We start from the raw sequence: 12,081 nt of genomic DNA on the forward strand, positions 1-12,081 counted from the left end.
TATCCCAAGGTCACATGTAATACAGTGGTGGAATGAGGAACAGATCCCAGACTTAGAATTTCAGGCTCTTAAACTTTGGTGCTGGGTTGGGTCATCATGACAGCCTGTGAGTCCGTGTGGGAGAGCCTCCTCTCTAGGAAGGTTCAGCCCTGCAACCTGGGAGAATGTTAGGTATGTTTATCTTCCATCACCCCTGCTCTTCCTCCAAGGCCCTTATCTTGATACTGGTACCTCTCCCTGCCATTGGTAGAGGCAGCTTCAAGGCTAAAACAGCTTTTTCCCAACCATGCCCCAGCCTTGGATTTCCATTTAGAAAACTGAGAAATAGGTCCTGAGGTTGAAATCTTTGTCCTAGAGGGTTTTTTGTTTGTTTGTTGTTTGTTCATTATTTGTTTGTTTTGATACTTTGTCAACCAAAGCTTCCTCACACCTGAAATATATGCTGCCCCAAATGACTACCTTCTGGGGCCATTCAGTTAATAAAGAAATAATTCCACAGAGGGTGCTAACAAGGAGGTCTTCATACTGAAACAGAAAAAGGTCACACGACCTAAATTGTGTAGCCCATTCCCAGGGGCTTGGATGTTATTAGGGACAATCTCTAAGCTTAACTACTAGGCCATTAGCATGTGCAAAAGAAATACCTTCTAGCTCAATAGGAGGAAGAGGATCTTGTTGGATTTCAGAGGCATTTGGTTCTTTGTTACTAGGAGCTTTCCCAATCAGGCAGAGGAATGGTTCACTAGGTAGCCAGAGGTCAGGAGCTGGTTTACTGGAGCAGCAGCTGCTAAATGACAGATTTATTGTTCATCAGGAATCCTGAAGTGGTATCTTGGTATTTAGCTTCTCCTTATATAGATGAACTGAGACTGAGATTTGGGGATCTTGCACCATCTTTTTGGGGATCTTGTTCAATGCATAATGGTGGTGTAGTGGTTTAAGGTGGGAGGAGTTCTGTTCCCTGGGCCTCATATTCTTGAAGCCCTATGATTATCCAACTTTCTCTCTGCTGGCAAGGCCAAGAGGGCTAAGAGAAAGCTGATGAAAATATCACAGTTCTGTTTCAATTAGTAAGTCGGCCTGGTCAACAAGAAAGATGCCTACAGATTTTAATTGGTCTCAGGGGAGGAGAACTGAATGTTCTAAGATGTACTAGCTCACCCTGATATTGCATTATCTGGGCCACAGGGCAGCTGCAATCTTTCCCCAGGGCTCAGGATGTCTGCCTGGAAATAAAATACAAATTCAGTGTTAACCTTTTTACCACCATGTTGCTTCAAAACAGATAATCTTCAGAGATGCAAAGTCTGCCCCATTTCTAAATAGGTCAGTCTTATTCCTAGAATACTAACCTCAGAGGACACAAATGTTAGGGGAGGGGAAATTCCATCCAGGAAGAGTGATAAGAAATAGCTGAGATGAAATTGAGGTCTGTGTTCCGATGCTACTCTCACTCATAATTTTAGAAGACAATCCCTTCACTTCCCTATGCCTTGGATTCTCCATCCATATAATGGGGATGGTTGTGTCCCCATTTTGATTTGAAATCCTCAAGTCCATGGCACAAATCCTGACTTGTCCTAGGATAGGAAAAGATTTCACTATCAAATGGTGCTATCATGTTTCATGAGCTTTTCTCCTACCTACATTTTCAACTTGTAAAGCTCACTTCTGTTAGTCAAGGTAAGCTAAGTTTTGCTGTGGCACCAAACCTCCAAATCCCCAAGGCTTATTTCTCACTTTCATAACAGTCTGATACAGGTCAGCCTGCTTTTCTTGATGGCCACCTTTCAACAGTGCTGAGAATTTGAGTTGCTTCCATCTTGCAACTTTACTATCTCAGTGTTCTTTGCTTCCAGCCGTTCTGGCAGGAGAGCGAGAATGCGTAGAGCTTCCATCCCCCTTTGACTGCCTCAGACAGCAAATACCATGCCTTACTTCACTCCCACTTATGCCCATGAGCCAGAATTAGTCTCATGATCCCATCATAAATGCAAGGGAGACTGGGAAATATGCAAGAGCTTGTGGAATATTTGGTGAGCACTAGTGTTTATGTCACATACCGTATGAATATTATTGGTTCTGTTATGGCCAACCTAGGCAGAGATTCAAAATGAGAAAAAAATCCATTCAACAAACTTGTCAGGTGCTACCAGCTAGAGATGCAAAGATACATACGACCCAGATGTAGCCTGAGGAATTCATAATTGGGAGATGGGGGCGGAGAAAGATGCAAACAAGTAAATTATTGGGGTATACATAATTTCTTGGAGGGATGAATGAAGTGTGTGGAAGACAGAGGCTGGAGTGATCAACTCTGTAACAGGTAAGGCTCTGTTGGACATGAAAGGGGTCCTTTGGTTCTTGAAGGAGGATCAGGACTTCACCAGCTGGTGCTGGGCTGAGTGGATCCCATAGTAGAGAAAAAGGAGTTTAGAGTCAGACTTCCTTTCTTTTAGGGCCAAAGTCAACAGGGGACACTCTTTTAGTCCACCTGTTTAGGCTTGCACTTCTTAAAAAACTGAGTTAGTAAATGCTGAGGCCTCCATTTCACAACACCCTGAATGAATGATAAAGCTGAAAAGTCTTGAAGGAGAGAAAGTAGATGGCATAAAGGCTTTGAAGATAGAACAGAGGCAAGGCCCTCCCAAATTGCTCCCTGCCAGGCTCACTCAATAACATTTCTGGTGGCACCCGTGGGCCCGTGTGCTGTGGTATTCAAGTATTTTGCAGAAAAGCCCTGAGAGTCATGATAGCTGCCTCTGTCAGAGGGTCCCTCCCTCTCACTCATTATTTACAACCCTGTCATCCTTGAAGACTGACATCGTGGCCTAAGAAATTAGCATCCGAGTCCCAAAGCATTATTTCCAGAAAACAACAGGACATATAGCAGAACTCTCTGGATGGTACTATGTCTTCAGAGGCTTGGGCGGCTTCTTTTGATGTGGGTCCTTTCAGAAAAGTCACTGGTCAGAATACCTTGCATTTGTATAGCATGTAATTATTTGCAAAGCACTTTTACATATCCATTAAGTGAGCCAGTTAGAAAAAGACCAAAGTCCAGGAGGGTGTGTGAAATGGTCTCTTTGCATTCTTACAAAAAAATGTAAATTGCTGCAGCCTTTTTGAGGGCAGTTTGACAGTGTCTGCTTTTCAACCTAGTAATCACACTTCTAGATACTTATCCTTTAAGAGTGTTTGCTCAAAAGCTAAAGATAAACATAAAAGTGAGCTTATCATACAGTTATTTGAAATAGAAAAAAGTTAGGGAAAACCTTACTATCAAGTACGGAATATCCAAATAATCCATATGTACAGGAACAATGAAACTATGTATCTATTAAAAATGAGATAAACCTGATGTCCTGATATGGAAGGATGGCCATGATAAAGTTATTAGTGAAAGTCCCAAGTGCATGTGTGTGTGTGCATGTGCATATGGTACGTGTGTGCATGTGTTATATGTGCATGTGTGTGCAGGGGTGTGTGTGTGTGCCTGTGTGTAGTGTATAAGCATATACATTACATCTATAATATCAGGGGTCACCTCTTGGGAGTGGGTTTGAGGTTGAAAGGGACATCAAATAGGTACTTCACCTATTTCCTTACAAAAAAAGGAAAACTGACCTCTTGCTCTGCTTTATAAGTGTGTATATCACCCCATACAGGCAGAAGTTAAGCAAACAACAATGAGCACACTCAGGGTCACCCTGTCCCCATCTAGTCCCCAATTAAATGAGATCTTAAGTCGATTGCTGTAAGTTCCTAATTCCTCACAAATCAGCTTTATCTGGACCTTAACAATGATTAGTATAGGTCTATAACTTTGCACATATTCTATTCATTTGTGAAAACTGTTATTTTCCCGGCATGAATGAATAGCTTGTCATGTGTGTCTTTTCTTTACATACCTGTGGTATATGTAATTTCTTTTTTTAATTTGGTGAGCTATCCTTCCAGAATTCTAGCTCCCAAGCATGCTTGTACATTGAAATCATGTGAGGAATTTCAAAAACTATTCGTTTGTGGGTTCTACCCCTCTGAAATCTTGGTTTAATTGGTCTAGGTAGGCAGGGCAACAAAATTTTTAAAAAATTCCCAAGAAATTCTAATATACAACCAAGGTTGAGGGCCACTGTTGTAAAATTTAGACTCACTTGTGAAATTTTTTGCAAGAAATGACTTTTATTTTTAAATGCTTTTGTCTCTAAATCTTTTCATTACTTTTTTTGCAAATTATTTATAGCAATCATGTATTATTTTATAATTACAGGAAAAATTTTAAAAAATGTTCTCTATGTAAGATATAATCATATCGTTAACTTGATTTTAAAAAGTTTAGATTTTTTTGACACTGTGAAATAGATGAAAATGAATGCATCATCTCCATTTATCAACGAGGAACTTGGGACCCAGAGAATATGATTGATTTCCACAAGCTCTACAGCTCCTAAATGTCAGTGCTAGATTCAAACCTGTGTCACCTCACCTTAGATCCTGGTATCTTTGCACTTTATGTCACTGCCGGCACCACGGGGCTAGGATCTGGCCATGAATGAGATTCCTTGCTAACCAGCTGCAGGAAGTTGGGAAAAGTGGAAAATCCAGTGGAAATAGCTCCTGGTTAAGAATGACAAAATTCAGGCTTTAAGCCTTGCTCAGCTCTCAGCCACTAACCACCTGTGTCTAGTATGACTGAAGAACTGAATTTTTAATTTGATTTAAATTTAAATTACTTTAGATTAAAACTTACATAGCCACATATGGCTAGTGGACCTACATTGGCAATGCAGGCCGGAGTGATTCTTACAGGACATCCCACCCACCCTGAGAATTGTTCCATAATGGAAAAGATGTATTTGATGACACTGTGTTTATAAATAGTGTAAAAAGTAAGTCAGATGGAGAAAAACAAATATCATATGATATCACTTAGATGTGGAACCTGAAAAAAATGATACAAATGAACTTATTTACAAAACAGAAATAGACTCAAAGACGTAGAAAACAAACCTATGGTTACCAAAGGGGAAATGGGGGGAGGGATAAATTAGGAGTTTGGGATTAACAGATACACACTACTGTATATGAAATAGATAAACAACAAGGACCTACTATATAGCACAGGGAACTATATTCAATAACCTATAATGGAAAAGATCTGAAAATGAATACATATATATATATATATATATATATATATATATATATATATATATATATATATATATATATGTATAACTGAATCACTTTGCTGTACACCTGAAACTAATAGTACATTGTAAATCAACTATACTTCAATTAAAAAAAATTGCTTGAGAACTATTACATACAGCATAAAATAAAAACCATTCAGCAAGGCATTTCCAATCTAGCTGTTGTATCTCTGCACTTACATACCAGTAGTACCAACATAGTCATCAGGCTCCAAAACACCATCATTTTTCTCATTCTGTTCCCTCTGCATTGAACGTTGGCCATCGTTTTCTTTACCTCGATTCTACCCATCCTTCAAGGCACAGCTGAATGTACCTCGACTGAGAAGCCCTCTGACTCTTCCACCGCTTACGCCTCAGCTCCCCAGTGAAATGAATCACTTCCTTCAGCACTTCCAATATCTGTCTTATTACATGATGGTTAGTGATTCAGGTCTAATAGGGAGACAGTCAGTGACAGCTCAGTGCAGTTTGGTCAGTGCTCTAGAGATGGAGAGAGATCCAGGGTGCTCTAGGCACCCAGAGAAGGGAGCACTGTAGCCAAGCTGGAGAGACTGGGTCCTCTGGGAAGCAGATGTGAAAAACAGGGTAAGTGAGCAAGAACATTTATTAGGGGCAATGCCTGTGAGAGAAAACAAGATGGGGAGCTGAAAGGACCATCAGACCACACCACAGACATGCCATGGATTTCAGTGCAGCATCTGGCCCTGAGCCAAGTATGCTCCCGTAGTTGAAGGCAACAGGGTGCATTCACACTGACCATAGAGTGTGATGCACTAGGTAAAAATACCTGTGAAGTCACTTTATAAGTGATTAAGCACTGTACAAACAACAATGGATGGTTTTTATTGTAAATCTCCAGGAACCATTATCATGGTAACATCAGGAGAACATCTCAGAGTTAACAAGGAGGCCAGCAGATGAAAATTAACCAATTAAACTACAGATGTTGTTTTTGAAATTGAATAAGAGATGGCATGCAAAATGAAGGCTTTAGTTTTGCTATCCAAAGCTCTCTCTAAGTGAATTTAGATCTTGGATTTGGTAACTGGTGAGACTGTGAAATTCCTTTCCCCTTGGGTCTTTAAGATTGTAAACAACCACGCAACAAGAGTTGAGTAAGTATCCACCAAGTGCTTATCAGTGTGCTGGATGCCGTGGGGAATTAGGACCATAAGAGGAGGCTTGTGCTGTGGAGGAGCACATTGACGAGGTGAAACCATATTCATAAATGACAGAAAGATCAGTGGACAGGACTAGATAGGTACAAACCTATAATGTGGAGAGACAAAATATCACCTCAGACAAGGGAAATTCCTTGACCAGGAAATCAGGCAGAACCCACTCTAAGACTGTGCTATGTCACTCCTCTAGTTAGGGATCAGTAATTGACAGACCTTAGAAATGACAAAAACAAAATAAAGATGGGATTGAAATCAGTGAGATGGAATGCATGCAAGTCTGAAATGAAAATGTTATCATTAGGTGGCTGAGTAGGATCTCCCTTGGGGTTCTGGACACCAAGCCCCACCAGTCAGCCAAGTTTCTGGAATAAAGTCATGTTTCATTCTGAGTTTCTGAGCCACTGACCTGAGCTTTACTCGCCTTTCATGCTTTCCAGGTGAGGCGTAGTTTCTGTGCTCTCGCAGCCATAGATGGGTCTAATGGACACTCCCAATCCCAGTCCTGGCTTCAGATTACCTTTTTAGGGAGAGAGAGGTTCCAGCTGTGTCAGCCCAGTGATAAATGCTGTGGTCACTCCACTCCAGGGAGGTGTCCCCAGCTGCCCCTGCTGGAGGGCAGCTAAGTGAGTAACCCTGCCCGTGTCACGTGGTCCTGGAATGGAGCTGGCTTCTGCCTGTGCCAGGTCCGTGCAATGAGCAAGTCTGCTTATGACACACACACACAGACCCTGATGGCTCCCTTCAGGGGACTAGAGTTTTATTTGGGGGTGTTGTAGACTTCACAATTGAACTTGCAGATGGAAGGCTCATGAGCCAGTGGACAGGCAACTGAAGCATAAGCAAGTTCCTAGAGAAGAAAGTTTGTGGAGAAATGTTGCCTGGGAATCTCTGGGTGGAGCTCTCTGGGAATAATCTGCCCCTTTCTTACACATTCCCTCACCCTCCTCAACACAGCCCTTGTAGCTGACACAAAAACACCAGCAGCTTGCTTGCCCAGGGAAGAGAGGGATGGAAATAATCTCCAAGGTTCAGGATGATGGAAAGGTTAAAAAGCCACCAAGAGAATCTGAGTCTGGAACTCACGTGATCCAAACTCCTCCCCTTGGAGTTGGTCACAGTGGCTGGAGTTTTGGGGAGCTTCACAGCAGATCCAGCACAATGTTTTGTGCAGTCTCACCCCAAGAGGTTTTTATTCCTGGCTCTTTGTGTTACTAAGGGTGAGGTTTGAATATTTGCTCTGGGCTTTAGAATGGCCTTCAACTTGATCTTCCATGTCATTCATTTGGGTCTCAACTGTGAACTCAAATTCCCTAAATCTTTTTTTTTTTTTTTTTTTTTTTTTTTTGTGGTACGCGGGCCTCTCACTGTTGTGGCCTCTCCCGTTGCGGAGCACAGGCTCCGGGCGCACAGGCTCAGCGGCCATGGCTCATGGGCCCAACCGCTCCGCGGCATGTGGGATCTTCCTGGACCAGGGCACGAACCCGCATCCCCTGCATCGGCAGGCGGACTCTCAACCACTGTGCCACCAGGGAAGCCCTGTCAGTAGCTTTTGTTACCTTCTTTTCGCACCCTTTCCATTTCCTTTGATTTGAACTTTTTAAAACTTTGATTTTTTCTAAAAATTCTAGTTTTTTGCAATTTAACAGATATTTATTAAACAAAATTTACACACAACATATAATACTGTCTATAAAAGTTGAGAACTTTCCATTAATATATTTCTTATTTAAAGTAGTCTTCCACCTCTATAGTAGAAGATAGTATTAATTTATGGTCACTCTTGTTAAATACTGCAGTTACTTGTAGGTTAACACTTTAGAAGGCAAATGTAAGAAGATAGGTAGGTAGATTTTTTTGTTTTGTTTTGTTTTGTTTTGTGACAAACTGACAAATTCTTATTTCCAGTTTTTAACAAACTGTGGGAATATAAATATGCCTTCATCCATGTTGAAGTTAAAGATGGTCTGTCATAAGCTCCACTATTAACTTCAAATGTGACTTAAACCCAACAATATCATACTGAATGTAAATGACAAACACTACAATTATAAGGCAGGGATTGTCAGACTATATAAAAAGGCATATCCCAACTTTATGCTGCTTAAAAGAAATGTACTTTATTTTTTTATTTTTTAAAATTTATCCCTCCCTTGCCCATTTTCCCCTTTGGTAGCCATAAGTTTGTTTTCAATGTATGTGAGTCTATTTCTGTTTTATAAATACATTCATTTGTAATATTTTTTTTAGATTCCACATGTAAGTGATATCATATGATATTTGTCCTTCTCTGTCTGACTTACTTCACTTAGTATGATAATCTGTAGGTACATCCATGTTGCTGCAAATGACATTATTTCATTCTTTTTATTATGGCTGAGTAATAGTCCATTGTATATATGTACCACATCTTCTTTATCCATTCATCTGTGGACAGACATTTAGGTTACTTCTGTGTCTTGGCTAAGAAAAATTCTTTCTCCTGTTTCTTCCTATAATTATCTTTTGTAAATGAGGAACCCATAAATTGCCCCTCACTCTAGGGATTTACAACATTGTGCTAGACATGGCTACTGCCCACAAAGAGGCTATCATGTAGGAGATGCCCATGATCCTTGAAAGTGGGCCAGATACCAGCACCAGAAACTTTGAAAACCTAAAGCCAAAAACAATGCTTTGGAATTTTCTTGCCTCCCCTCCCCCCAAAATTATTTTTAAGTGGTAAGAGCTCTCTAAAAAGACTTCAAAAATAATTTTAAAATCACTGCTTGCAAGATTTGAAATCTAGTCAACTAAATGAATCCAAAATATAAAGCTAAAAAAAAGTTTCTTTTCTGTTCAGTCAGCATGAGGGGGAGATAAGGCAATGTACTTAGAGAATCAGTGCATGAACTTGGCCCTATTTCATAGGTCCCATCTAAAATGTATTCAAAATATACTTGCAATTTGCCCCTAAAGTTCAAGGCAGAATAGAAAAATCTTCAGTCCTATTCTGGTTTCTTTTTCTGGAAACAAACAAACAAAAAAGAAGACAGAGAACAGATAATAGAATCCATATTAACTTAAAGAGGATATTCTGCAAATATATCTCCCTACTATTATCACTCACCCCACTGCATTCTAAGACATATTCCAATGTATTGCACACGAGTCTCTACCTTTTTAAACCAACACTGCATGGAGCTCTTTTATTTGTGTAAACATATTTTTTATTTTAGTCAACTTATAACCTTTCCTAAGTGAGGAAAGTTTTTACATAGTGATACATTTTTTTTCTATCTAAATCCTGGACTTCCAAGAAATAAAATTACAAAAGTTCCTTTGGCCCATTGTAACCTGGTCAAATAATCAGTATTCAGTGGAGCAGGCCACAGTAAGCTTTCTTGCAATAAAACTGCCTACATAATCATCATTCAATTACTTATAGAAAACTTCCTTTGCATCCAGACAACATAACAAAGTAGATGGATGAGCTTTGGATCCCACAGATCTGGGTTTGGGTTCCAGCTGTGCAATTTACTAGCAGTCTTACGTTGGCCAATGTTACTTAGCTTCTATGAGCTTAAGTTTCTTCCTTTGTAAAATAGATATATTAATAACTATTTCACCACTCATGGTAAAGATTCAGTTAAATAAGTGAATATATGTAAAGCTCTTAGCCCAGGCCCTGGCACATAAAAAGTGGTCAGTAATTGTCAGCTATTATTGTGATAAGGATGGAATGGGGTTCAAGGGATGAGAAAATACCTTCCTACCTTTAAGGTACCTCTCATATGTTCAAGAGTCAAAAGCAGCATCATAAAGCATGATGAACACTGAAGGGTAATATTGAAACAAATGCTAAATTATTTGATTCAGTCTGCATGGGTTATGGAATTTGTTGATGACATTTGTGTATCTATGCCTACCAATGCAATTTACAATATGGAATCTTTTGTGGATATTAAATACAAAGTTAAATGAATTACATTGATTACAAATTAAATTTTAAAATACTCCATGTATTTTTCATTTTGATTCAAGTATTTCCAAATACGTGGACATCTAAAAAAAGGAAAGAGGGCTCTTCTTTCCTGCGTAATTTGAGGATACATATTGGTTTCATGTTCGAGGGCATTTCCAAGTTGATGAACTAAAAGTATCTCCTTTGCACAGTTTTCGTGTGGGCCTGAAATTATTGTTATGCTCTTGGTCACAGCTCCCAAGAATGGGTCACAGATAAGAGGCAAAACTGTAAGCCAGGCCACAACCCATAATTGAGCACACATTCCTAAATTTAGACTTTCTTTCCTAAGTGAGTTTTTGTTGGGTGAGGGTTCAGGGAACATATCCATCAAATGTTGTTCCAAGCACAATGTCACCCTCCCCATAATTTCAGAGTAAACAAACCTCAATGAATGGCAGGCATAAAATATTGTAAACAGGGTCAAGACCGTTAAAAGTCTCTTGCAGAACCCTCGTATATTCACCAGGGAAAGAGAAGTCATGGCAGGGCCCTACTTGACAAGGAGGTCACTGCTTTGAGACATGGGACCAAAGTGCAGGACCAAACATAGTGGCTGCTGCATGGTCAGGCATTTGAGTCCTGCCCCCTGTCAGGCTTTGACATTGGACTTTTCCACAAGGGCTGCAGCTGCCCTCCATCCCCCCAACCTATCATCTGGCTCTGGATTAGGACATAGGAGTATTCAGCATTTTCTCCAGGAAGAAATTTAGAAGCAGAGACTCTTGGAGTTACAGTGAACCTTAACGATTATCCAATTCAAGGACCTTTCTGAAACTTGAGTCACTTCTGCTCCATCTTCCTAAGTAACTGATCAGCTGTTGTATAATAACAGCTGCTGATGGGGAATTGTCCCTTTATAGATGCAGATTTCTCTCTAAGGACTATTCTTGCAAATATTGATCCACCTCTAGATTGGGAAGTCCTTAAGTAGTGACTGTGCCCGATTTACCTTTGTAACCACAACACCTGGTACAGAATCTAGCACATAGCAAGTGCATGTTGAATAATAATAATAATAATAATAATAATAATAATAATAATAATAATAATAATAATAATAATAATAGCTAACTGCTATTGAGCGCTTAGTATAAGCCAGATCTTATATAAATCATCTCCCCTGCTTTGCCTCATTTAGTCCTCAAAACAGCCTTTTATGATAGGTATTCTTTTTATCTCTATTTTTGCAGAATAAAAACAATGAAACTCAGAGAGTCTAAGTAAATTGCCTAAGGTCTCACAGCTAGTTAATGACAAAGTGAGGATTTAATACAAGTGTGTAGTTCTTAATTGTGATTTTGGGTCAATGAAAAATTAAACAAATGAGAATAAAATCAGTATACCTGTAACTTCTGCCATTTATCTTAAATCTCCATTTGTGGCTGGTTGAATACCTCTTCCATATGGTATGAGCCATGTTTAAAGACAGCTTGGTGTTGTCTGTATCTCTTCTTCTTCCTCTGTCTTTGTCTTTTTCAGGCTGTATATCATTATTTATATGTTCCTCATATGCATGGTTTCAAGTCCCTTTATCCTCTAAATATCTTCTATGGACTCACCTAATGAATTTCTTTTATTTTTTAAAAATTCTTTATTTATTTTTGGCTGCATTGGGGCTTCATTGCTGCGTGCAGGCTTTCTCTAGTTGTGGCAAGCAGGGGCTGCTCTTCCTTGGAGT

The sequence above is a fragment of the Mesoplodon densirostris genome, chromosome 2 (genome assembly GCF_025265405.1).
Source record: "Mesoplodon densirostris isolate mMesDen1 chromosome 2, mMesDen1 primary haplotype, whole genome shotgun sequence".
Classification (NCBI taxonomy): domain Eukaryota; kingdom Metazoa; phylum Chordata; class Mammalia; order Artiodactyla; family Ziphiidae; genus Mesoplodon; species Mesoplodon densirostris.